The sequence below is a fragment of the Ambystoma mexicanum genome, chromosome 2p, assembly GCF_040938575.1.
Source record: "Ambystoma mexicanum isolate Mex_15411 chromosome 2p, UKY_AmexF1_1, whole genome shotgun sequence".
In the NCBI taxonomy this organism is placed as follows: Eukaryota; Metazoa; Chordata; class Amphibia; order Caudata; family Ambystomatidae; genus Ambystoma; species Ambystoma mexicanum.
Window position 1 is genome coordinate 463,151,662 of NC_090923.1, and position 24,345 is coordinate 463,176,006.

The following is a 24,345-nucleotide window of genomic DNA, read 5'->3' on the forward strand; positions in this document are numbered from 1 at the left end:
GATCCTGTTACAAAACACCTTCCCGGAGTCTCAAGCGCAGCCCAATGTCAGAAACTCCGGACCCGCTCTTCGAGTGTCACAGGGCGAGAATCGGGCAGCACACACATGGGAAGCGCCTTGCTGCCAGACCGGGCTCCCACGCACACTCCGGCTGAAGGCACCGAGCTCCGGTGACAGCGTGCGCGCACACACCGGCCACGGTGCTCCCATGCGCAGTCCACACAGATCTCTCCGCTGATGAGCAGCCAGAGAACACACGCGCGCTAACGGCAAGGATGGCACAGCGCGCGCGCTATTGATCTCACTTATGCTTCGCTTATTGCATTTTTAATCAGCCTCCAACGAGCCCACAAATCACACGCCTGAGATAGGGAAGCTCCCGGCGCGGGCTGTAAACACTGCTGCGCCTCGTGCACAGGAGCCTCGCGCTCAGCACGGCCACGTATCTAAGCGGAGACAAAGATTTGAAAACATACCGCTGTCTCCCAAGCAGCGGCAGCAGCAGCGTGTGTGGACGGGGCACATGCTTCCTCCTCCTCCCAGGCACCCCGGCTCTCGAGAAGCGCAGAGCTCCTGGGAACTAGTTGGTAAACAGATGGCCGCGAATGCCGCTTAAACGCGCAGCCTCCCCTTTCCTCACTTGCACAAAATTAACCTGTCAAGTTTTACGCGAGGACGATCCACAAAAATCACAAAATCAATCATATTGACAAACCTGACAAACTCCATTTAGCTGCCACCACAAAGAGAGTGCTGGGCCATGGAGCTGGGTTGGGGCTGCCCGAGCAGTCTTCAGCGTCCTCAGGTTACAGACAGATTGCACGCGCAAGGGTGCTTCTGGGCTGACAAGATGCAAAACCACCCAATCATCCACGCCCTGCTCCACCAATCACAACCAGTCTCTAAACAGAGCCCGTTCAAACACTCGCACACAATGGGCCTCCTCTTCCCACTGACGGCAGGTGAAATAATGCTCTTGTGAAAAAAATGTATTTCCCTCTGAAGAAACTGTACTTAATTGCAGTTAACCGCCCCCTCCAACCCCCAGACCCAATTACTCGCGTGCCTGCTTAAGAAAGGGGCTACACACATACCCGCAACAGAAACCAGAAGCGTATTTTATACTACAAACAACATGTTGTTTACACATGTTCCCTTCAAAAATAGCAAAACAAACACATGTTTACTTTCAAGCTCTCAGTGTATAGCAAAATGGAGGAAAAAAAAAGTGTTAGTTCAGATGTTCACCTTGTAAACAGGTCTGTAATTATACATTATTTCCTTTATATTCTAGGAAAGACAAACTATATGAACATTCACACACTAGCACAGAGGTTGCTAAATGGCAATACAACCTAGGCACCGTTCGCTCACTATGAAAGTAGACATTTATTTGACAGCTGTGCTTTTTTTGGGGAGGGTCGCGGGGAGCAAGATAAGCAACCAAGGCCCTGACACAGAAGACACGTGTCAGGGTACAATTTCTACACTTGATAAAGCAGTGTGATGGTAGCGTCTACTATTAATCACACCAACACATTTCAACTTTGAATAAAAACGTATTATAGCACCCCCTTTAGTTTGAGAATATTCTACGATTACGAAACAATAAATGTTTATAATCGAACCATTGTATATGCAATAGTTATAAAGAATGGACAGACATAGAATTTTCATCAGATATACGCGCACACACACCAGTTCGTTCACAAACCTTCATGTAAATAGTGCAGGAGAATCTGATTTTAAGAACAAGAACACAGTGACTGGAGGGATATTACGTTATCCAGCTGTGATTACTGTCCACCCTAATGTTTTTCTAGGCAAAATACCTGCCTTTCCGATTGCACAAGCCTAATCCCTAAAACGTATTCTCTAATTAAATAATGTATCAAAATATTTTGAAGGACCTCAAAGCCCCATATGCAAAGGATTTTAGACAATTAACATTGCCAGCGTTTAGTAAAGGGCAGGGGACAGAAGAGAGCCCCCCATTGGAGATTGTACTTACCGTTGTATCTTTACTTGTGAACATGCATGTGTTGAGAAATTATAAATACATCACAGTAAATTGACAACAGAGAACCGATTATGCATGGCATTTGTTGGAATGCAAATCCAACGCTCCAAACGTGAGGGAAACTGGAAGTTAAGGAAATCACTTTAGCATGCAATATGGTCCACACAGAAGGCCAGCCACCTCGCTAGTGTGCGCAATATTTAGGACTTATGTGAAGCTGACAAAGGGACAGATGAATTTCTGAGAGCAGTCAATGAAGAAATACAGAGTAGAAACCTGAAGCACTTAACAAATTGAGAGTGCAAAGCTTGTAGAGTAATGTAGGAGGTGGCTAGTATGCAGCAGTTCATTAGAAATAGGATAAATGCATAAGTAAGGCGACACATGGCACTTCCTATAACTGAAACGCTGTTCATAGAAGTATAATAGACAATTGTTATAGAAAATATTAGGGAACATATTCATGTTGGCAAGCCAGCGTATAGGAGCTGGAGTTAATTTCTTATTTTATATAGCACTTTTATCCAAAGCGCTTTACATAGGACATATTTACATACATTATTGTTTTATTATTATTACCCCTTTGAAATTGGTACTTATTTTATCGTCCTCAGAAGGATGAAAGGTTGAGTCAACAGTGCTGGGATTTGAACCTGTAACCTGCCGATCAAACACAGATCATAACGATGAGCGATTAACCCGCTCTGCCATCTTATAAGAGTTTGCGCCATACTAAAATATGCATTTGGAAAAGCAGCCTTTTGCAGTAGTTAGTGAACTAGTTTTGCAGAAATACATTTATATTTCCAGTGGTAAGATACACTATATACCTGCTTGTCTCAGACAATGAAAGAGACAAGATGAGAACCCTGGAGGGAAGATGCAAAAATCCACACAGGGATCGTATAGAATTAGAGGGTGAAGCAGGTTCCCAAACGTTATAAACCAGTGAAATTATAACATAATGTTCTTACACATTATTTAAACTTTGCAAGGTGAAGGCCACAGTGTGGTGAGAATGAGGTAGTGTGTGGAGATATGCGCCAGTTAAAACTGATTGGGCAGGAGACATAGACTGTATCCTGGCGGAAAATGGCCACCTAAGATTGAAGCTACAAGCACCAAGCAATACAGGAAATTTGACTAAGAATATTAGAAAGAAGGATTCATAACCACAAAAGTAAGGAGACGCTTAATAAACTCCACCCAAGAGGGCTACAGTATTTATACAATGACATTTCATATTAGCATACTTTGTCAATTGTTCCCATTTTGGGGATGTGCTAATACACAATGGTGGGTCGTCATGGGACCCCTTTAGGTTTGTATACATTGACCATTGGATACAAACATATCCTGGAACATCACCCTCCCCTCCCCTTTATGAAATCATGACCCTTAAGCGTTCCTCTCCTCAATTACATCGTTATCAGCTGAGCTGCAGAAACTCTGGCATGCCGCTAAGGTGCAGGCTGATACATCCCGTATGCAAAATGCTAGAAATGAGGGTGAGAGATCTGTAGACAGCAGTCTAGTTTAGAAGCTATTTTATTTTGCCTCCAAAACGATTTTGCACAGATAAATAAAATTAAATATTTACATGACTTTCGATAAGCACGAAAGTATAATGACAGACATTTTTTAACAAGGAAAATATAGGTAAGTATCGACCTGTATTTTTGTCGAGGTACAATTCCCAGAGTGATGCACGAGTATACAATACAGGTAAGTGGTGACATAGGATTTTGACAGGGTGCGACCCAGGACTGTGGTTGGTCCAGGGGTACTAAGCAAGATGATGTACACAACACTATCTATAAACACATAAACACGGGCTGTGCCACAAAACATCGACATTGAAGTGTTTCGGCCAACCGAGGCTGGGTAAGAGCGCAAGTTAGTAGTGGCCTTCATCAGGATGATCGCTGGTGGGGGTGCTGTCCGTAAAGGTAATCGTCTGCTGTAGTTGCAGCGGGGACGCTGTGCTTGAAGTCCTATTACGAGTACTGGACTTTGAATGCCATGTCAAAAGAGTTGCATGGAAAGACTCTGACAAATCAGTGGCCACCATTACCGTGAGGAGTGCAGCCACATTTATTTTGCTTCGTTCCTAGAGACTCCAGGCCTGACTCACTGGCCTTTCTGACCCGATTTCACCACCAGCGATCATCCTGATGAAGGCCACTACTAACTCGGGCTCTTACCCAGCCTCGCTGGGCCAAAACACTTCAGTGTCGAAGTATTGTGGCACAACCCCTGTGTTTATGTGTTTATAGATAGTGTTGTCTACACCATCTTGTTTAGTACCCCCGGTCTAACCACAGTCCTGGGTCGCACCCTGTCAAAATCCTATGTCACCACTTACCTGTATTGTATACTCGGGCATCACTTTGGAAATTGTACCTCGACAAAAATACAGGTCAATACTTACCTGTATTTTCCTTGTTAAAAAATGTCTGTCCTTATACTTTCGTGCTTATCGAAAGTCATGTAAATATATAATTTTATTTATCTGTGCAAAATCATTTTGGAGGCAAAATAAAATAGCTTCTAAACTAGGCAGCTGTCTACAGATCTCTCACCCTGATTTCTAGCATTTTGCATACAGGTACCCCCCTGGGCATATCAGGACTCTGCCAGGCGCCCTTTATATATTCTTGGCTGATACATCCCTCAATGCGGAGTTAGAGAAAACACGAGCCTCAGCATCCCACCAAATCTATCCAATGGAATTATGAGGGAAAAGCAACAAGGTTAGGGTCATTGTTATAGCCTATGCAACACCATATCCCAGTCCACGGGTGGGTTCCCCACTTCACTTGTCTCCTGTACCTGTTCAGCACTCGTCCCTTCTCTTGCACCATGCCAACTCTATATAGAAAAAAATTGTGCAGGACACCATTGGTGAAACCAAATTTCCTCAATTTAATTCACCTTTGCTAGTTTGCTCACTGCCTGAGCCCTTGGTACTCAGCCCAACAACCTTTACATTACTGTCTGAAACTGCACCTGATATTCCGCTGCAGTTCTCTTCCAATGAGAAACATCTTCTGCAACAATTAATTAGATACTGTAGACTTCTTGGTGTCTCACCATTGGTAAACTGATCTGGCATTTCTGTAAGTGTAAGCAGAACTCCAATTTCAGAGTAAGATGTGGCCTTTCAAAACAACAAACAAATGGCTTTGGTCTAGTCTGCCCTTGGCCTACAAAACTATAACCAAACAGTTGTTGAATAATATACTTAACCCTTAAACTCGTTACACATATAGGTTTTTTGTGGATTTTCTATCTCAAAACAAACTATGAAAGTATTATACTTTGCTGCATGTGTACTTTTTCACAGCAGCCGTGCTTACCTATCCCTAGTTACCTACTAATTAACACTACGTATAGGTTCTGTGCTTTCACGCGTGCCCTTCCCTATGCATTGCCCTATTCCCTAACGTATGGTGCACAAGGTGTAACATAGGTATGATATTTGTGCATTGTGACATCACCCTTCACATTACTTTTGGTGTTCCTGCATTTCTTCTTTATCGTGTACGTGCGCACCCCTTGTGAGCATTGGATTTGCATATTTACATTCCCCCTTCGATCAATTTATTGATCACACTTTTCTTCCTGCCCAACATCTCCTGTGGTATCCAAATTCTAGACACTCCCCTGAAGCTCCCTCCTGCAGCGCTGTAATCGTCTGGAGTGCATTCCAAAAAACAGAATGCGCCATCTCCATAACAATCAACCCAGTGGGTGGTATAATTTTCTAAATCAGACAGTGGCATGGAAAGTGTCAGTTGAGGCTCCAAAACCCATCCCCCTCTGCCATAATACCTTTGGGAATCTTTTCTATTTGGATGTGTCTGGTCAGTGGTATCTCTTCCCTCACTTTGGCCACCCCCATTGTCATCATATATTTCCCACTGTTTCCACCCCTCTCACACCACCTCAATCCCAACAGACAAAAGGCACTCAGCACCAATTCGAGGATCGGACCTGAGCAAAGGTAATCATGTGGGTACCCACGCAAATATTCATTCAAACCACTCCTGTTTAGTAACTCTGCTTGTTTCGTGAACCATAGTCTCATGGAGAGGATGCAAGGCATCTATTGCTTCAGACAGTATGCTGTTTGCAGCGTCATTTGTGGGTTCGTAAGTGTAGCAGCTACTCCCTATTTTTGGGCAGACTCTGCCCTCCATGGCCGTTAATATGTCTAATACATAGTGATTCTGCGGACCGACCAACCATAACGACCACAACTCGTCCCGTTATGCATTCAGCCTTTTCTCTGTTCTGTTTGCCAATTGTACGTTTTTAGCGAGTGATTTGCAACCACTTGGCGTTGGCTGTAATTTGAATACTAGGGGCGAGCAGTGATGTGAAAAAAAACAGCAGTTCTGCTGAAAAGCCTAAATTCCATTGGGATAGTGTCCAGTCAGTCCACACTCTGTTGCGACCAGTAATTGTTGTTTTATCTCCTCCGTTGCAAATTCAACGCTCGTCTGGCACGTGGATGCCTGTCCTCTTCGATATTTGCAGTGATGCATGGATTCAGATTTGCTGTGTCCATATTTTTCTTAACACGGATTAAGACCACTTTTGGTAGGGCATAAAGATCATTCAATGGCAAAATGTTGGAATGGGGCAATACTAGGACTGGGGAGTGGAGGGTGACTAGGCAGCACTGGCCACTCCAGTTTAGGTGGTCATATGGCATATGCTTGGGACCCACAGGCCCAAAAATAGTCCATAAGGGCTGCAGTTCCAACCTGTATAGTCAGCAGCTGAAGTGTCCACTAGCAGGCAAGATTGGTCCCTAATTTGATCGGACATCTTTATCCTGTAGATCTGAAACATGAATAATATTGTGTGTATGCCTTTATGTGTAATGGTTGCTGTCTATCATCTATCCAAGTGAAGTTCTAGATGTATTAGAAATAGTATGACATTTATCATTCATCATCACTGTTACTTCTTCAGCAAATTCCACCAATCCTTCTTCCCTGCACCCTATTAGCCCCTCCACCTACTGCTCATTGTGAAACACTAAGCCCTCTACATGCAGCTTGGGCTGCATCTTGCACCATTGAAACTGGTGCCCTGTATCATTCACTCATGAGAGAGTGCGCTGAGTGGTAAAGAGCTGCTCCCCCTTTCCTGTCCTTCTGTTTGGTATTCTGGGACAATATGTTTTGCTATTTCTGCCACTGCCATCTTTTTATTCATTATATAATTGTCCTCATAGATCGGGTCTGCCTCCTCCACCCATATTGCATGTACCCTATTTCCCTGAAACAATCCTCAAAACTTGTAATGCCTGGGTGCACAATACAATGTGCCATTTCTACTGGCACTTCCTGTGGAAGGAAAAGCCTTGGTATTCCTGTGGCGTGTGGGATTAGCGAGCACACATAGCGTGTCATTTCCCTCTTTCGGCCCACCCCATCATGTGCTTATACCAAATGTTGTCAGGATCAGTTGAATGCTTTTTCCCCACGCTATCTACAAACAGGCCTGCATAAGTGCTTCCCTCTTTCTTTGAAACACTGAAATATTTTAATTTCCTGTTGCACTGCTGTTAATCTCAAAGGGGGTAAAATACCTCCCTTCTACTTTAAACCAAAGGAAAGGAAGAACACAAAACTGAAATATCACTATAGGAGTTGCACCTAGGTGTCATTTTGATGTAATCTGTGTGCAACAGTCAAAATGGCCATGATGGACGTAGTAACATAGCTTTTATTGCCCCGACAGTGTGACCCGTGTTGTAATGCTGGCATGTCAGACAAGTGTTCACAAATGCAGTCCCATACTCCTGTATGCTGGGTATGAACCATTGCTCTTGAATTTCTGCAGCAACATATTCCTTAGAGGTGTGTGATAGATAATGCAATTGGTCCAGGGCTATGTGGAGTAGTGTCAGGGACCTCACTGGTTTTCCTGTGCTATTCTGATGCCATATCAGATCTGTAGGCAATTGGTCCACAACTCCTGCTTCTCTGGGGGAGCAACCCCATGCACATCTATTAGCTGCAATACTCCCCTTCACTCACCCCTCTCTTCTTCTCGGAGGGGGCCATTCCTCTTGTCTTGATGGACGTCAGATAAATGAATCCACAGTCACCTGCCCTCTACCTTAACTGCTGATGGGGTGCAGTAGGTGACAGTGAAGGGACCCTCAAACCTGGGATCGGACCATTTACTCTTCAAGTTCTTAATGAAGACCTCTTCTCCTGGATAAAGGAAAGGCTGTGATAATAAGTCCTCTTCCTCCTGTGGGGATAGTACTTCTCTTGAGGTGGTGGCCGGCCAGTTTTGAAAAAGCTGTAACTGACGTGAAATGTATTTCAGGGAGTTCATATGCTGTTTACGATATCCTTGCAACCCATCCCCCAGAACCTGCGCCAAGCGGTGCGCATAAGAAATAGTATGTGCAGGAGTAGAAGGAACATGCATTCTCCTGCCTGTAACTATTTCATGTGGGGTGAGATGGTGGTCAGAGCCAGGAGTGTTACGTAATGTAAATAAAGCAAGCGGCATGCAATGAAATCAGCTCATTTGAATGTGTCACAAAATGTTATGACACGCTCCTTGAGCAGGCCATTTAAATGCTCTACAAAACCGTTGGCCTGAGGGTGGTACATGTCACACAACTTGTGCTTGATGCCAATAAAGATGTGATTTCACTGAACAACGCATTGGCGAAATGGGGTCTGTTATGAGATCTTAGTTCTTCACACACTTTGCATCTTGGAAATACTTCTTGCACAAAAAATTTGCCTGCAGATTTGGTATCCTTGTGTGCGCATGGACCAACCTCAAGCCAGCATGAAAATGGTCATACAGCTACAATAACATAATGATAGGAGTTTCACCTGAGTGTCACTTCAATTTAATCTGTGTGCAAATGCTGAAATGGGCCTGATGGACCGGGTAACAGCTTTTATTGTCTTGAGTGTGCAACCCGCGTTGTAACACTGGCACGTCAGACAACTGTTCACAAATGCAGTCACATGCTCCTGTAACCTGGGTATGAGCCATTGCTCTTGAATTTTTGCATCAGCATATTCCTTAGAGGTGTGCACTGGATAATGCCCTTGGTCCAGGGCTACGTGGAGCAGCGCCAGGAGCATCACTGGTTTTCCTGTGCTATTCTGACACCATGTCAGATCTGTAGGCGAGAGGGAGCACCCTCTCCTTGTCCACAACTCCTGCTCCTCTGGAGTAGCACCCCACTGCACATCTATTAGTTGGGTCACAGACAAAGAGTTATAGTGTTCCATGTGTGATGTGGGTGGTCGTGTTGTTTTTGCAAGCATAGGTACTTTGTGCGGTGAGGCACATATACTGTTGTGCCCACTGGCATATATGACCCTTCTTTGGCCGCAGAATCTGCTCTGTCATTCCCTTTGGAAATTACATCTTCCCCCGTTGTTATTGGCGGTGCATTTCATCACTGCTAATGCTGCAGGGAGAGGCAATGCCTCTATCAATCTTGACAATAATTCAGCATGTTATACTGGGGAGACATTGCTCCTCCTGAATCCCCTCTTTTTCCACCTTGTTAGTCCTGAATGTACTGTAAATGTGACATATGCTGAGTAACACAGTGACCCTCTGACATTTCCACTGCAGGTATTAGTCCCACTAGCTCTGCTGCTTGGGCGGAAATGTGCATGGGAAACCTCATTTGCACTCCAATCTTAAATTCTCCCTTGTGATGAAGCACTACCGCTGCGCTCGTATGTTAACACCCTGTGTTCTGATCGATCGCTGATGACCCGTCAATGAAGAGGATTTCTCCCTCCCATAAATGCTCTTCCTGAACCACTGTGTCCCCCTCTGTTCTGTTCATGTATGTAGCACAATCATGCATGTAGTCTCCTTCATTAAGTGGTAGTGCTATGAGTCATGCTAGATTAACGAGATCACACCTCACAATTTGGATAGCAAAATTTGTCAATATGACCTCATACCCTAAAGCTTGTTGTGGGGTCATGGTAGATTTTGATTTAATCAATATGGCAAACACTGCATGCTCTACATAGAGAATCACTGTGCATCCCATTGTAATCGTGACTCATTTCTGTATGGTGAATGCTGCTGTTGCGAGCAACAGTTCACATGGAAAGTGTCCCTGCATTACTGCATCTAAGGGGCTGCTTTAGTAGGCCAAAGGTTTGTGGCCTTGCGGTTTCTTCTGAGTGAGGACAGCCATCATCACTTGGCCATCAAAGAGTGTGCGAACGAATAAAACATCTGCTTATAATCTGGAGTTGCCAGAACAGGGGCATTGTTAACCGCCTCTTCTAAATCCCTGAACAAATCAATCATCTCTGAGGTCCAGACCAAAGGGCTTTTCACTTTCTGTGCTTCCTTCAATCCCTGAAGAAGGGGTTTGGTATACATGGAATAATCAAATATCCATGCCCTGCAATACTTGCACAATCCTAGGATGGATATTCTTTACTGTGGTTGGTTGTGGTGTGCTGTATTTCTGCTATCCTTTCTGGGGTGACCCTCCTACCCTCTGCTGATATTATCTGTCCTAAATACACTGCTTCCTTTTGACAATATTGCAGTTTATCCTTGTCCACCTTGTATGCCTTATCTGCCAATAATATAAGTAATGTAATCGAATCTTCCCTACATTGGTCCTCTGTTGAACTACACACCAGAATAACCTCAATATATTGTATGACTGTGCTATGCATCTGTAAGTTTCTCAAGATTATTTGTAGCACCCTGTTAAAGACACTCAGGGATTTGTAATACCCTTGTGATAAACGGGTGTGTTGGAACATGGTGCCACGATAAGTAAACACCTTGAGATACTGTGAATCTGGACGTAATGGAATGGAAAAGAATGCATGTTTTAGGTCAATCACTGTAAAATAGCTGACTCCAGTGGGATGCTACACAAGATGGTGGTCTGATTTGGTACCACCGGAAACTCAGCCTCCACTATTTTATTCAATGTAAATAGATCCTGGATCATCTTACACAACCCCCTTCACTTTTTTGACAGGCGAGATGGCCATGTTACATGGAGATTCTGAAATCTTGATAAGGCCCTGTTGCAACAGGGCCAATATTGTTTCATGTGGGGTGCCTCTCTCAACAGAGGGTACTGTTTTACCTGGGGTAATATTGCTCCTATGCGTACTGCACCTGCCTCCTTCAACAAACCTACATCGTGGGGGCCACTGGTCCATATATTTGCTGGTACCTTGATCTAATCTGCTTGCGTGTATGTCGGTATGATGCGCATAATTTGGGTCTTCTGGCGGACCTCCTGTACTCTATCATCAACTGGCATGGTATGCATGTTTGAAATATGAGTTCCGCCCTCCTTCTTCTAGTCTGAAAAAGTTCATCATCTGTCAAACTTTATGTTGGGTCAATGCACAGAACTGTGCACCACTCGGTTCCCTCGTCATCTGTCCCTTGTAAAAGTACCATGTCCTTCCTCATGAGTGCTGCTTCTAAGTGTATGGTGATGGCAGTACCTGACACTAGTTCCCACTGTACTGCTGGTTGAAATAATAATTCCCCGGGCAGTCAAAATGCATGATCCTTGATCCATGGCACGCATCCCAACAAAACCTGTGCCCCATACCAAAATAATTGTGGGTGAAATGGTACCCCTCGCAGAGTGGTGTGTGCACAAAATGCCTGTATGAGTGCTGCAACCCACATGTAATAAACACCTGGTGTGGAACACACAATGCCCTTCTCTGTGAATGAAATGGTCATGTCCAATTTGCTCATAATGTCTCTGCCTTATATGTTGATGGGTGTGTCTTTTCAATACAACCAGGGTGCCATGATTTGCTGTTTGCCTCTGGTAAGAGGCAACTCTTCAGTTATAGGAACCGTTACTATAGCTCCAGAGAATCCCTGTGTGTCCATTGCTTTCTCCGACATGGGAAATATACCTTCCTTAACACAGGACTTGGTAGTTCCTGTGTCGACCAAAAATGGTAAGTCTTTCTGGCCTATCTTTACTGCCACCTCATGTTCCTCCTCGGGTCTGCAGTTACCAAAAGGACTGGGCACATTCGGGCACCCTGTGGGCTGGCCTATTGGGTATTCATAGTGGACCCCAGAACTGGAAAGGGGTTCTCTCCAAACACTGCCACCTCGTGTAGTGGGGTACTAGATTCTGTGCTAACAAGCTGTTATCCTGCTGCTTTGTCAGTGCATGCAACTGTGCCTGGGCCTGTAGGGTGTTTGGTTGTGGCTGCTAGGGCAAATGCTCTGGTTGTGTAACTGTCTGTAGTATCAGGTCAACCATGGTTTGCTTTGGCATTCCCATAAATTGTGCTTTTATCTACATGGGCTGTATCTGTTGCTGTGGTATTGACATCTGAGACTTTGGGGGCTGCATGGGGTCTGGTACATTGGGAGCCCACCCTGGACGTACAAGGTCTGCAGCACACTCCTACATTCCTGTCCAAAGTGTCCCATCTGACCACAAAGAAAAAATGGTCCCATACTCCTTTGTCCTGGCCCTCCATATCCGTATCCCACGCCCTTCCTCTCAGTGAATACCTTTCCCTTGCTGAGAAAGTCCACCCTGCTAACCGCTCAGCAATTATTAAACCATGCACCATTGTGTGCATTGCTACTTAGACTCACCCCATCATATCCTGCCTTTTCTCAAATTTGGTCTGCCTGTTCACCCATCAAGGCGGCAAATAAACTGGTCATATTGACTACCGCCAGGGTAATCCCTGCCGTTTCCTTTTCTAAGAGAGATATCCACTTGCCCACCCATGCAGAGAAGGACGGCAAGCTGAACTTCAAATTATTCATGTCCATGCTGGCCCAGGGTATATACTGTGGCCACCCTTTACCCTTCTGCAGTGGGGGCAACTGTGCCCATGGCTGTGACGCCTTTATGCCTTTTGTGGTACTCCCGATCGCGATTCTTCCCGATCCTACTCCAAAGTGTCTAAGACCAATGCCTTCCGCTATCTCGTTCCCTCTCTCTTGCCTTTTCTCTCCTTCTCCTTCTTTCCTTATCTTTCTCTCTCTCTCATTATTTCCCATCCTTCTTGTCCCAGAGCTGCCAGCTCTTCCCTAGTCCCTCCCCATCCTCTTCACTTTCAGTCATTCAACCAGCATCATTGCTGGAACCACTGTGTATCACCAATCCTCCTGGGAGGTCGGTCTCTGGACATTCTTTACAGTCCAAATTAAACAAAAGGTTTTCCCGATGTCCTTGCACCTGGGCTTATCATAGTGCATTGCTCCTCTGCCCTTCTCTGCACAGCTGTTTCTACCTCCTTCTTGGCTTCTTTAATGTGTCCTCTATCTGTCTACATGCACCTTCTATTTCTACTAATCACGTATTTTGCCAGTCTGCCGGACCGGGTGGTCTACTACCAGTGGTCCCTTTGTTACTATATCCCCTTCTGTTCTGTATTTCCCTTTCTGGGTCCCGAGCTGTAGGTACTCGCTGCGGGTTAGTATTTCCCGCCGCTGGTTGAAAAGTGGAATAGAGTCCGTATGGGTGAGGGTCCGATGGGACCGTCCACTTGTCTACAGGGGTGTTCGGTTCTGTGGTAAGTGGCATATTTTATTCCTCAAACATGTTCCACAGGGCCAAAACACTCTGTCTACTCTGTACTTTCTTTCCCTTGTGTTTGGATAACAAATAAAAATAAATGTGTTCAACTATATCGCTCTCAAATGTGTTTTCTCTAGGCCACACTTTTAGGTATTGCCCTGCTGTTTCCTGCACCAATTCAAAATGATATTTAATTATTTCATCTCGATATTGTGGCAATTTAGTATGGAGGTGCTCCAATGTTGTCAATTTGGCGCCCACTTTTGGCAAAAATGTCAATCGTAATTCTTTTCACTGGCAAAAAAATATTTCTAATATAAAACCATACAAAACACATCAACACCTCAACACATCCTACCACTTACTTCTAATTCTCCCAATACATTCACACTCCTACCCACAATATTCTCTTTCCTCAAATAATACTAACATACACTTGAATTCTACATACAGGTTTTGTCCCGCACTCATCGGGCCGTCACGATATCTCTAAATTATGCCACGCTGTCCTTCCTCTACCAAGGAAGATCCTCACTTTTATCTCTAACCAGCATACAGCCTTTTCCCTCTCGAGAAGTTTCCACAACATTTCAACTACAAACGACGTCAAAAAGAAACCCGACTATGAGAGGCTCCCTTACACACTACTGTGATGTTCAGATAACTAATAAAAAACACAAATAATTAACAAAATCCAACCTTCCATCATAGTCAACCTCAATACAACAACCTAAACTTGCAAAACAACAACACCAAAGCGCTGCAGCGCTTTTCATGCACTCGAAGACTCACGTACTCTTGGACATCCGAATACTCTCTGCACTGAGTCTCTCCTGAGTCTCTCCTAACAGGCCTACACTTCCCCCAGCAGTAGCCAGCCCCTGGGATTAGTCAGACCATTCGGGAACTCAGTCGTTTGCCGAAGCTCCTTGTGAGTGCACTTTATCTGTTCTGGAGAGGGCCTCACCGCTCCACCACAGACTGCAGAGAGCAATCTCAGACCTCTGAGAAGACTGGATATCTTGATGGGGCCTCCAAGTGTAGACCAGGCACCTCCAGGGTTGACCTAAGAAAGATACAAAACTAATCCAAAAGAAGAGCACACCATGCATGGAAAAACCCAGCTTTTTATTAAGGTCGACTGGGAGAACAAACAGCTCAGTGGACCTAAACTGTAATACATTCTCAACTCTGCCCAAGAGGGCTACAGTATTTACACGATGAAATCTCATATTAGTATACTTTATCAATACTTTGTCAATCGTTGCAATTTTGGGAATGTGCTAATACACAATTGGTGGCTTCTCCCAGGGCCCCTATAGGTTTGTATACATTGCATGCCTTGATTGGATAAAAAAACATTTCCAGGAACATCACCCTCACCAACCCTTCATGACGTCATGAACCTTAAGTGTTCTTCCCATCAATTACATCATTATCTGCTGACCTACAGAAACTCTGGCATGCCATTGGTTGGCATCTGCTAAGGTGTAGGTTGATACATTCCTCAATGCAGATTGGACCCCTTCATGGTAGACAGCGTGAGCCACAGCATCCCACCAAATCTATCCAATAGAATTATGAGGAAACAGCAATAAGTTCAGGAGCGTTGTTAAAGCCTTTGTAACACCATATCCTCGGATTGATTCCATCTTACCCTGCACCTGTTCTCTCCCCATATCCTCTTTCACATTGTGCCAACTCTAAATATAAGAAATTGTGCAGGACACCATTGGTGAAACCACATTTCATCTATTTAATTCTCTTTTGCTATTGTGCTCATTGCCTGGTCCCTTGGTACTCAGCCCAGTGACCTTCACATTATCATGTGGGACTGCACCTGATATTCAGCTGCAGTTCTCCTTCTGCAACAATTAATTAGCTACTGTGGACAACTTGGTGTCTCACCCGTGGTGAGCTGATTTGGCTTTTCTGCAAGTGTCAGCAGAACTTCAATTCTGCATTAAGTTGTGACCTTTCAAAACAACTAAAAAATGCCTTTTGTCCAGACCGCCCCGGGCCTATAAAAATATAACCAAACGGTTGTTCATTAATCTACCTAACCCTTAAACTCGTTACACTTATTGGTTATGCTAAAACAAACTTTGCTTCACGTGTACTTTCTATGGGCCTCATTACACGTTAGGCGGTAAGGGTTTACCGGTACCGGTAAGGGCACCGGTACCGGTAAACCCTTACCGCCTTACTACGAGTTCCCTTTGCGGGATCCGACCTTAACGGCTGGTTTTACCAGTCGTTAAAGTAGGATGCCGCAAAGGGACCTCGGTGCTAATTACGGTACCGCAATTTGCGGTACCGTAATTAGCTCCTTCCCCATTCCCATTATGCCCTATGGGGGAAAAAATGGGAATGGGGAAGTGCCTTGGTGAATGGGGAATTACCGGCCCCGCTCACCTTGGAGTAGGGCGGTAATTCCGCCATCCACCAAGGCGGACATGGTATAATACCGGCGGCAACCATGGCGCTAATAGCTCCATGGTTACCGCCTACCATGTAATGAAGCCCTATCATGGCAATCATGCTTACCTATCCCTAGTTACCTAATAATGTACACTTCATGTAAGGTCTGTGCTTTTGCATGTGTCCTTACCTACGCAGCACCCTGTACCCTAATGTGTGGCACACTAGGTATAATATAGATGTGATATCACCCTTCACATTACTTTTGGCGTTAATGTGTTACTTCTTTATCTGGTGTGTGCGCACCCATTGTTAGTATTGGATTTGCATATTCACATCACTTCTCTTCACAATGATGAAAACATCCAGACCAACGAGGTAGAGATAAAAGCAGAGACAAAGATGGTACGAAATGAGCACCCAATTGGCTCACCAGAAACACTTTGGTCACCACCCCCAGATCCCAAAAAATACCTTGAATGCTATGTAGATCCCACAGCAAATGGAGATTGTAGCTTCCTAAGATGTAGTCCATTGGAATATCCAAGGGAATTGAGGGATAAGAAGCCAATGGGAGAGTTTGTTTCCAGAAGGAACGAAAGGGAACGAAAGGGGAGAAGGTTGGGGTGCAAATCCAACACTGCAAATGTGTGAGAAAGTGCAAATTAAGGAAATCTCTTTAGCATGAGATATTGTCCGCACAAAAGGCCAGACACCTTGCTATTGTGCACAACATTCAGGCCTTATGTGAAGCTGACAAAGGGATAGATGAACTTCTGAGAGCAGTCAATGAAGAAATACAGAGTAGAAACCTGAAGTATTTAACATATTGAGAGTGGAAAGCTTGTAGAGTAATTTAGGAGGTGACTAGTATGCAGCAATACATTAGAAATAGGATACACTCATAATAAAATTAAGGAGACACATGGCATTTCCTATAGTTGAAAAGCTGTTCATAGAAGTATAATAGAAAACAGTTATAGAAAATAGTAGGGAGCATACATAAATCCATGCTGGCAAGCCAGCGTGTAGCAGCTGGAGATTGTGCGATACTAAAATAAAATGCATTTGGAAAAGCAGCCTTTTGCAATAGTTAGAAAACTAGGCCACAGAGAAATATTCAGATTTCCAGTGGTAAGATACGCTTCATTCCTGCTTTTCTTAGATGATGCAAGAGACAAGGTGGGAACCCTGGAGGGAAGATGCAAACACTCATACAGGGATTGTATAGAAGCAGCAGGTTCCCAAGCCTTAAACAAGTGAAATTATAACAAATAATGTTCTTACACATTACTTAAAGTTTGCAAGGTGAAGGCCATAGATTGGTGAGAACAAGGTAGTGCGCCAGTCGAAATTGATTAGGCAGGAGACACACACTGCCCCCTGGCGGAAATACCCACCTAAGATTGAATAACTAAGCAATACAGGAATTTTGACTAAGAATATTCAAAACAAGGATTCATGAGCACAGAAGCAAGGAAACACTTGATGAATGTAAGGAATATGGTAAGGGACCATGGACGGGTGAGGGGTATACTAAATATTTAGCTACCTCCATAAAACAAACATATTCACAAGAACCAAAAACAACACACACCCACCTATAAATGCACATTCAAGATTTGTACATAGTCTTGGAGCAGTAATCAAGAAGTGCTTCTTAGGAGGTTGTGTGTTCCCATGATGGGAGAGGAAGGATACGTCCCAGAAGGTGAAACATGTTTCCAAAGAGAAGTTACTCTTTTAACTGTCATTTGTACAGTCACAAGGCTGTGAACATTCAGAGGGTGCCAACATTTGGGTCCCATGAGAAAGTGATAGGTGTTCGTTTTTGTTGACACACTCTCTGCGTCTCACAAAATGATTGGTAAATGAAGGGGGAAGAAACCCACCATCGAACACTCAAGGGTGGGATAGTCAATGGGGAGATGGTGTGATGGAAAAGAAAGGAGCTACAGCAGCCAATGAAAATAAATCAGTCTTTATAACCTGAGTATTATGTCATAACTAAGAGGAGGTTACTGATTTTGTAACGAGGTGTAGGTTTGTTCAATAGGGCTAGGTCTTGTATAGATTTCTATAGGGGACAGCAGCTACTGTCCAATCAGGTGAATACTAATTTACATGTATATCAAAACATTGCTAATGCTGTGATGTCAATTACTCCTATGAAAACCGCCATTTAATGACAACACGTTGACTGATGCTTGTATTATTCCTGGCCGAGACAGCATGTAATACAATTTAATTTTCCTTGCTACTTGAGCACTTTTATTGCTCATTGGGTTGATGTTTGGCTAATCGGGTCTTTGGGACTACCTTACACACTGGATGATAACACTTCAAAAGTGAGTGATGGGAGGTGGTATGGTCATAACGGTCTGGGGTATTCAGATCTTAATGAATCAGATCTTTCTTCGCTCACGAAGAGGGAACCACGTCATGAGTCCAAAAAGTTGGCTGCTAAGTGGTCGGCTATGTGCATCACACCTTCCATTGCCCAATTTCACACTGGTTATACTTTGAGCCATATAGGTCTAATCAATCAATGAATAGCGTTATTCAATTCTGCATTACTTGTTTGATATGATAAAGCATTAGCTTCCATTTTGCATTTTTTCCACTATCAATCTTAATTTGAAAGCTCTCTACTTTTCCCTGATTTCACTACTTATCAACTTGGCGGATTAGGCACCCGCTCTGTTTATTTGGTAAACACGCACCAATCCATCAACGATTGCATTTTTAGTAAGTTGAAGTTACTCTTATTCTTGGCTGGAGCAGTGTGTATGGAATTACACTGTAAAGCAGCAAGTGCAAAAGGGAGGAACAGTTTTACATATGCTAGATGCATGGCCACCAAACAAGTAATCATTTCAAGCAAATTTAAATCATGCATTGGTGGGATCATTCCAACAAGCTGAATTGAACATCAAAAATACATTCTGAGGCAACAATGTCTGCACTGCAATAAGGCATCAGGTAGCAAGAAGGCCTCACTAAAACGTATGTGTCAGGTTCTGCTCTGAATCCGACAAGATACACCCTACCCCTTAACAAGGTAGGTTAGCCTTCAGCTTAGTGAGATTTGTCAAGAAAAATAATTGAACTCAGTCTCAAACTATGCACACGCAATACTCTGGGTGTGTCACAACCATAATCTTTAGTTTCAAAGATGGTGAACACTTACAGAAGAAGCTTGCCCAGTCTCTTGATATGAACAGTTGTGGGAAATGACTAACTTACAGAAGTGGCACACTGGCTCTAAAAGATTTTAAAAAGGGTCTTAGTGGGAAACATCAGTCCGGCCGAATGGGTTGCAGGAGCAGAAAGCTCACGTTTGAAGAAGGCTGGAGACCAGAGACCAGAGGAAGGAAGAGAGATTGGAGGGAAGAGGAGGTGGCAAGAGTTAGGCGGACCAAGGAGGAAGGGGTAATACAGAGAGTGAGCGTGAACAAGAGGACTTAACCAACGAGGAGGTGGTGACATCGGAGGGAGAGGGTGAACATCAGGAGGAGATAGCCAAAGATGAGATAATGGCATCAGAGGGTAAGAGTGAAAAGAAGGTGAGAGGAGTTGGTGACAACAAAGGATGACAGTGGAGGAGAGTGGAAATCTGAGATTAAACATTAGGGGTGAGGAAAGGACATCAGCGAGAAGAGACAATCAACATCTAGTTAGCAAGATTAGGATCAGAAGATGAGAGGAGGAATGAGATCAGTTCAGGGAGACTACTGTGAGAACAAGTAGGTGGGGAATCAATGTGGAATTTATCATCAGAAGAGGTTCTTGCTGCATCAAAACAATGATGCCTGAGGAGCAGAATATACATGTGATTTTAAGGGATGTGATTCAAAAGGGTAATAACCCACAGCTCAAAAGATTCAGAGACATTAATGTATCTTTCCAGTAATATAATTCACTAAAAAAAAAGATGTAACACTCAAATCCAATGTGATTGACTTCGAACAAAAGTGGGATTGGAACATCGCTATTGCTGGATTAATAAGCAATATTGCTAGATTAATGAAAACCAACGACCCCAGGAATATAATTGTTTTTTGCAAAAGTATCTTATGTTACAACCATATACTAAGCCCTTCCCCAATAGAGAATGCAGAAGTCTCTACATAAAGTTTAGATGAAAGGTATTAGAGACATAGGAAATCACTAGTCGCAGAGAAACATTTCTTACAATTACTAAACTTGGAGGTTGTGCAATAATTGTTTAGAAACTGAAACATAAAAACATTTAATGATCAGCTGCCCTGCAACAGAAAACATTAGAATAAGATATTTTAGTAGATTAAAACATAGAGTAGATTTTTAAAATGCTGAGCACTTCTCGGCATGGTGTGTGAATGAGAGTTAAGTGAGTTTGAATATCGCATTAACAATATATTTGTTTCACATTGAGAAGATTCTGATAACGTTAGACATTGATATACATTTTTGGGAATTAGTTGTGCATCGTTATGGAACATTGAATTTTAATTATCATGTAACAAGATTTAATAGAAATTATTAACTATTGTAAACGAAAGTTATTTAAATGGATTAACTATTTGTATACATGGTTTCTTAAGAGTCTGTACATTTATTGTGTGAGCTAATTTACATTAATTGTATAAGGTGCATTTCCAACAAACAAAAGAAAACAAATGCAGGTGTGATGTTTTATGGGGTACAGGAAGCCGGATACTGTGCATTTAGTTCAGGCTAAAAAGAAGGGGTTGAAGACTGCAATACCAGAAAGGGGTGAGGGAACCGCTTTAGAGCTCTACGAAATGAGACTGCTGCCCTTGAGCCTGGAAAGGCCTAGGTACGGACATCGCGTGAAAACAGACCTTAGCCAAAGGGGGGTTTCTGAAGAGGAAGGGACACAAACTTACTGAGTAGTGAAAACCATGCTGATCTTTCTGCTTGGGAGGAGCCTGTTTACATTTGAGTTGCCCATAATTTCCCAAAAGGAGATTGTAAACTCTTACGTTCTTGCTGCCCTTCTTGGTCCCAGGTGGGACCCTGTGACAGAGGGTATCACAAGAAAAGTCAAAAAAAGGAGAAATCCTTTGGTGGGCGATGAATGATTGCTGCAAATGTGATCCCACTGAAGTGTAAGAGGAATTTCATTTATTGGGAGAGAGGACATGAGTCCAAGAAGTATGACACCCCACAGATGAGAGATTTGAGAGGTATATATAAGCATCATTTGATGAAAGTCTTAGCAAAATATTGTCATGTACAAGTGATGTATTGCACATAAAGACTTCAAAGTATTGGAGAGACATAGTGGTGCCTGGCCAATAGGAGGTACTCCGACACCACTGCTCCATGTTTCCGGTGCACTGGATTCCGGAAAATGACTTTGTTTTTTCATCTGCATTATGGAGGCACTTCATTTAACTCACTCCATAATATAACAGAAGTCTATGCAATTGCAATGAATCTAATCATATTTAAATTGTTTGTAAATGAAAAATCTGGTACCTTTTACAGCATACTGCATACTGCTCGGTAGATAAGCATTCAACTATCTGACTAACATATGGCATTGTGAAAGGCATTGGGGATGTATGCCGTGACTCCACTGTCTTCATTGTGATAAATGAGCACTGGAAAATCCATCCTGTTGAGCACAAAAAAACCTATTCCCCACCCTCACACGTCCTATTGCAGTCCTGGGTGGAGTCATAATGCTTAGCCCACCTTTGGCTAGATGCAGGATTATGGGACGAGAGTGGAGAAGGGAGTCCCCAACCCCTCATGTGCTGCTACTGGCACCATCTGAGGGTCTGGGGTGGGAAGCGGTCATGAAAGAGACGAGATCATAAGTGCAATGCCCAGATCCAAGGTACATGTTTATAAAAATGTGGGTGTGTGCAAGCATTTGGTGTGACTCTATGTGTATGAATATGTGTGAGAGAATTTGAATGAGGGTGTATGCTTTAAGGTAAAATACAGCAAAGAATAATGGCTGACAATAAAGTGAACAGGGAAAAGCATTTGTGAAAGAGCGAGAGAGGCACCATTAGTGAAAGTAGACTTCTTATTGGCTTGTGCTTCTTTCTGACTGTCAGGATAAAAAGGATGCCTGTTTAAAGTGGGAGGTGTGAACAAATGTGCCCCCAGCAACATTATAATAGCTTGAAAGTCTCTTTTGGATTGCAATCATTTTCAGGACTGTAAAGACACACTTTGAATTCACACTCTTCTTCAACTATTACCTGAATGAATGTTAAAAACATGTGGAAAAAAACACAACAAAGGCCTCATACAACTCCATTAGCTGAATCCAAACAGCAGTTTAACTGATCTTCATAAAGGCCAAAGAAATTCTGCCTGGACACATATTGATATCATGAAAAAGGAGTATGTAAGAGGGGTATCCAGCGTGCACTTTATAGGATGAAGCCAATATTTCTTCACTTCCAAACTGAATTAGAAAATAAATGTTGCCTGTTGAAATCCCAAACTTGAATTATTATAGAAATTATATATGTGTGATCGGTGGTCCAATCCACACAAAAAAATGGCATTTTGTAGCTAGAAATTATGGGGGTAATTCATAGAATTCAGTGCACAAGTGGCGCACGCGGCTGGCGCACAGTGTGCGCGTGTGAATTTCGGCGCCAGCCGCGTGTGCTAAAATCCAGTTCCGCGCACAGTGTATTCATGGATTTTAGCTTCCAAAACCAGCCGTGGTGCAGAGTGGCGTAGCGACCCTGCAGCAGCGCCAGTTACACCCCCAACCCCTCCCCGTGGGCCATGCACAGCGCACAAATCCCATACATGGCGCACAGGCCCGTGACCATGAAAACGCCTGTAAAACTCCCCGCGCACCCGTCCGAATACACGTACCCCACTGCACGGGGAGTGTCACATGCGATTGGAGTGGGGTACGTGTATAACAGGGGTTTGTGGGAAGTTTCACACACAAAATTCCCTGTGCGAGTGGGGTACGTGTATTCCTGGGTGCGCGGTAAGTTTCACACGCGATTGGAGAGGGAACGTGTATTTCAGGGGTGCGCGGGAAGTTTCACACACGAAATGCCCTGTGCGAGTGGGGTATGTGTATTCCTGGGGTGTGCGGGAAGTTTCACACGCGATTGGAGAGGGGAACGTGTATTTCTGGGGTGCGTGGGAAGTTTCACACGTGAAATGCCCTGTGCAAGTGGGGTACGTGTATTCCTGGGGTGTGCGGGAAGTTTCACACACCATTGGAGAGGGGAACGTGTATTTCGGGGGTGCGCAGGAAGTTTCACACTGGATGTGTTTCAGTGTGTGGCACATGCATATTTAGCAACACTATTCAGCATTAATCTTTGCATCATGTCAATGTGACATGGATGTATGACAGTACTCATTCACTGACATATGGCTGTAGTTTTGTAATTTAACGTAGCTATGCTACATGACATCTGTGTGGTGGCATGTGTCATGTATGTGTATTGGACATGCCACTCACAGCCTGATGTGTGATGTCAGTGCTACCCAACATGCTGCAAATGTGTTGCTTTTCCATCTTGCTCTCCCCAGTGTCTGACTTTTTGACTCCACTTTCAACTCTATGACAGTGCATGCATGGCAAGTTTATAGTCATGTGGGACATGTGTAAATCATGTACTGGATCTTTGGCTTGTCACGGCCTATGTGTGTGCGATGGTGCTCATGCCTGTTTCCATTTGTTGTCTTTCATGTTTTTGCAGGTGATGACGCCCTTGATGCTGTTGAGGTTGAGGAGATGGTGCAGACCCACGAGGAATCTCAGGCATGACCGGGCACCAGTGGGAGACGTGGTGTGGTGATGGGTGAAAACCTAATGTTACTGCAGACCATACTGTCCAGGGGTGTCTCTGGGTGCACCTCCCCAGACCTCTATTCAGGTGCTGAATCGGATGATGAGACTTATGTGCAGTCGCAGGTAAGTGATTCTGTTCTGTCCAACCCACCTGCACCAGGGGTAGAACCCTCTATGGGGATGTCAGTGTTGGAAGGTCCGCCTTTGGTGGTTACGGATGCAGGGTCACACTCCAGAGCATCTGATCCTGTTCCTGGGCCAGCAGATCAGAGGGGGAATGCAGTCCTGCAGCTTCAGGCAGTGCCAGCACAGCAAGGTGCAGATCGCCTTGCCCCAAACAGGTGTGGTGCCCGTCGACGCAGTGGCCGTGCGCCACCAGGCAATACTGTATGGGAAAACTCCATGTACGGTATGGCAACCCAATAGGCAGCATCAGTAGAAATGATGGCTCAGGCAATGGAGAGGGTGGCCACTTCTATTACCCCCCCCTGAAAGGCAGATGGAGCAACAATAGCAGGCAACAGACTT

The 24,345-nt window shown here is 44.0% G+C and overlaps 1 protein-coding gene across 15 annotated transcripts in view; it reads right to left on the reverse strand.

Moving 5' to 3' along the window:
- FOXP1 (forkhead box P1) overlaps positions 1-24,345 on the reverse strand; it is a 1,926,958-nt gene that overhangs the window by 170,960 nt on the left and 1,731,653 nt on the right. For 2 of the 15 annotated variants that reach the window (XM_069643841.1, XM_069643838.1), the window contains exon 1: positions 716-850. The exons of 12 other annotated variants lie outside the window; for them this stretch is intronic. The gene's annotated coding sequence lies outside the window, so the exon portion shown is untranslated. Of the gene's footprint in view, positions 1-476; positions 591-715; positions 851-24,345 lie in introns of those variants that run through there. One more of the 15 variants, XM_069643840.1, reaches the window with a different exon arrangement.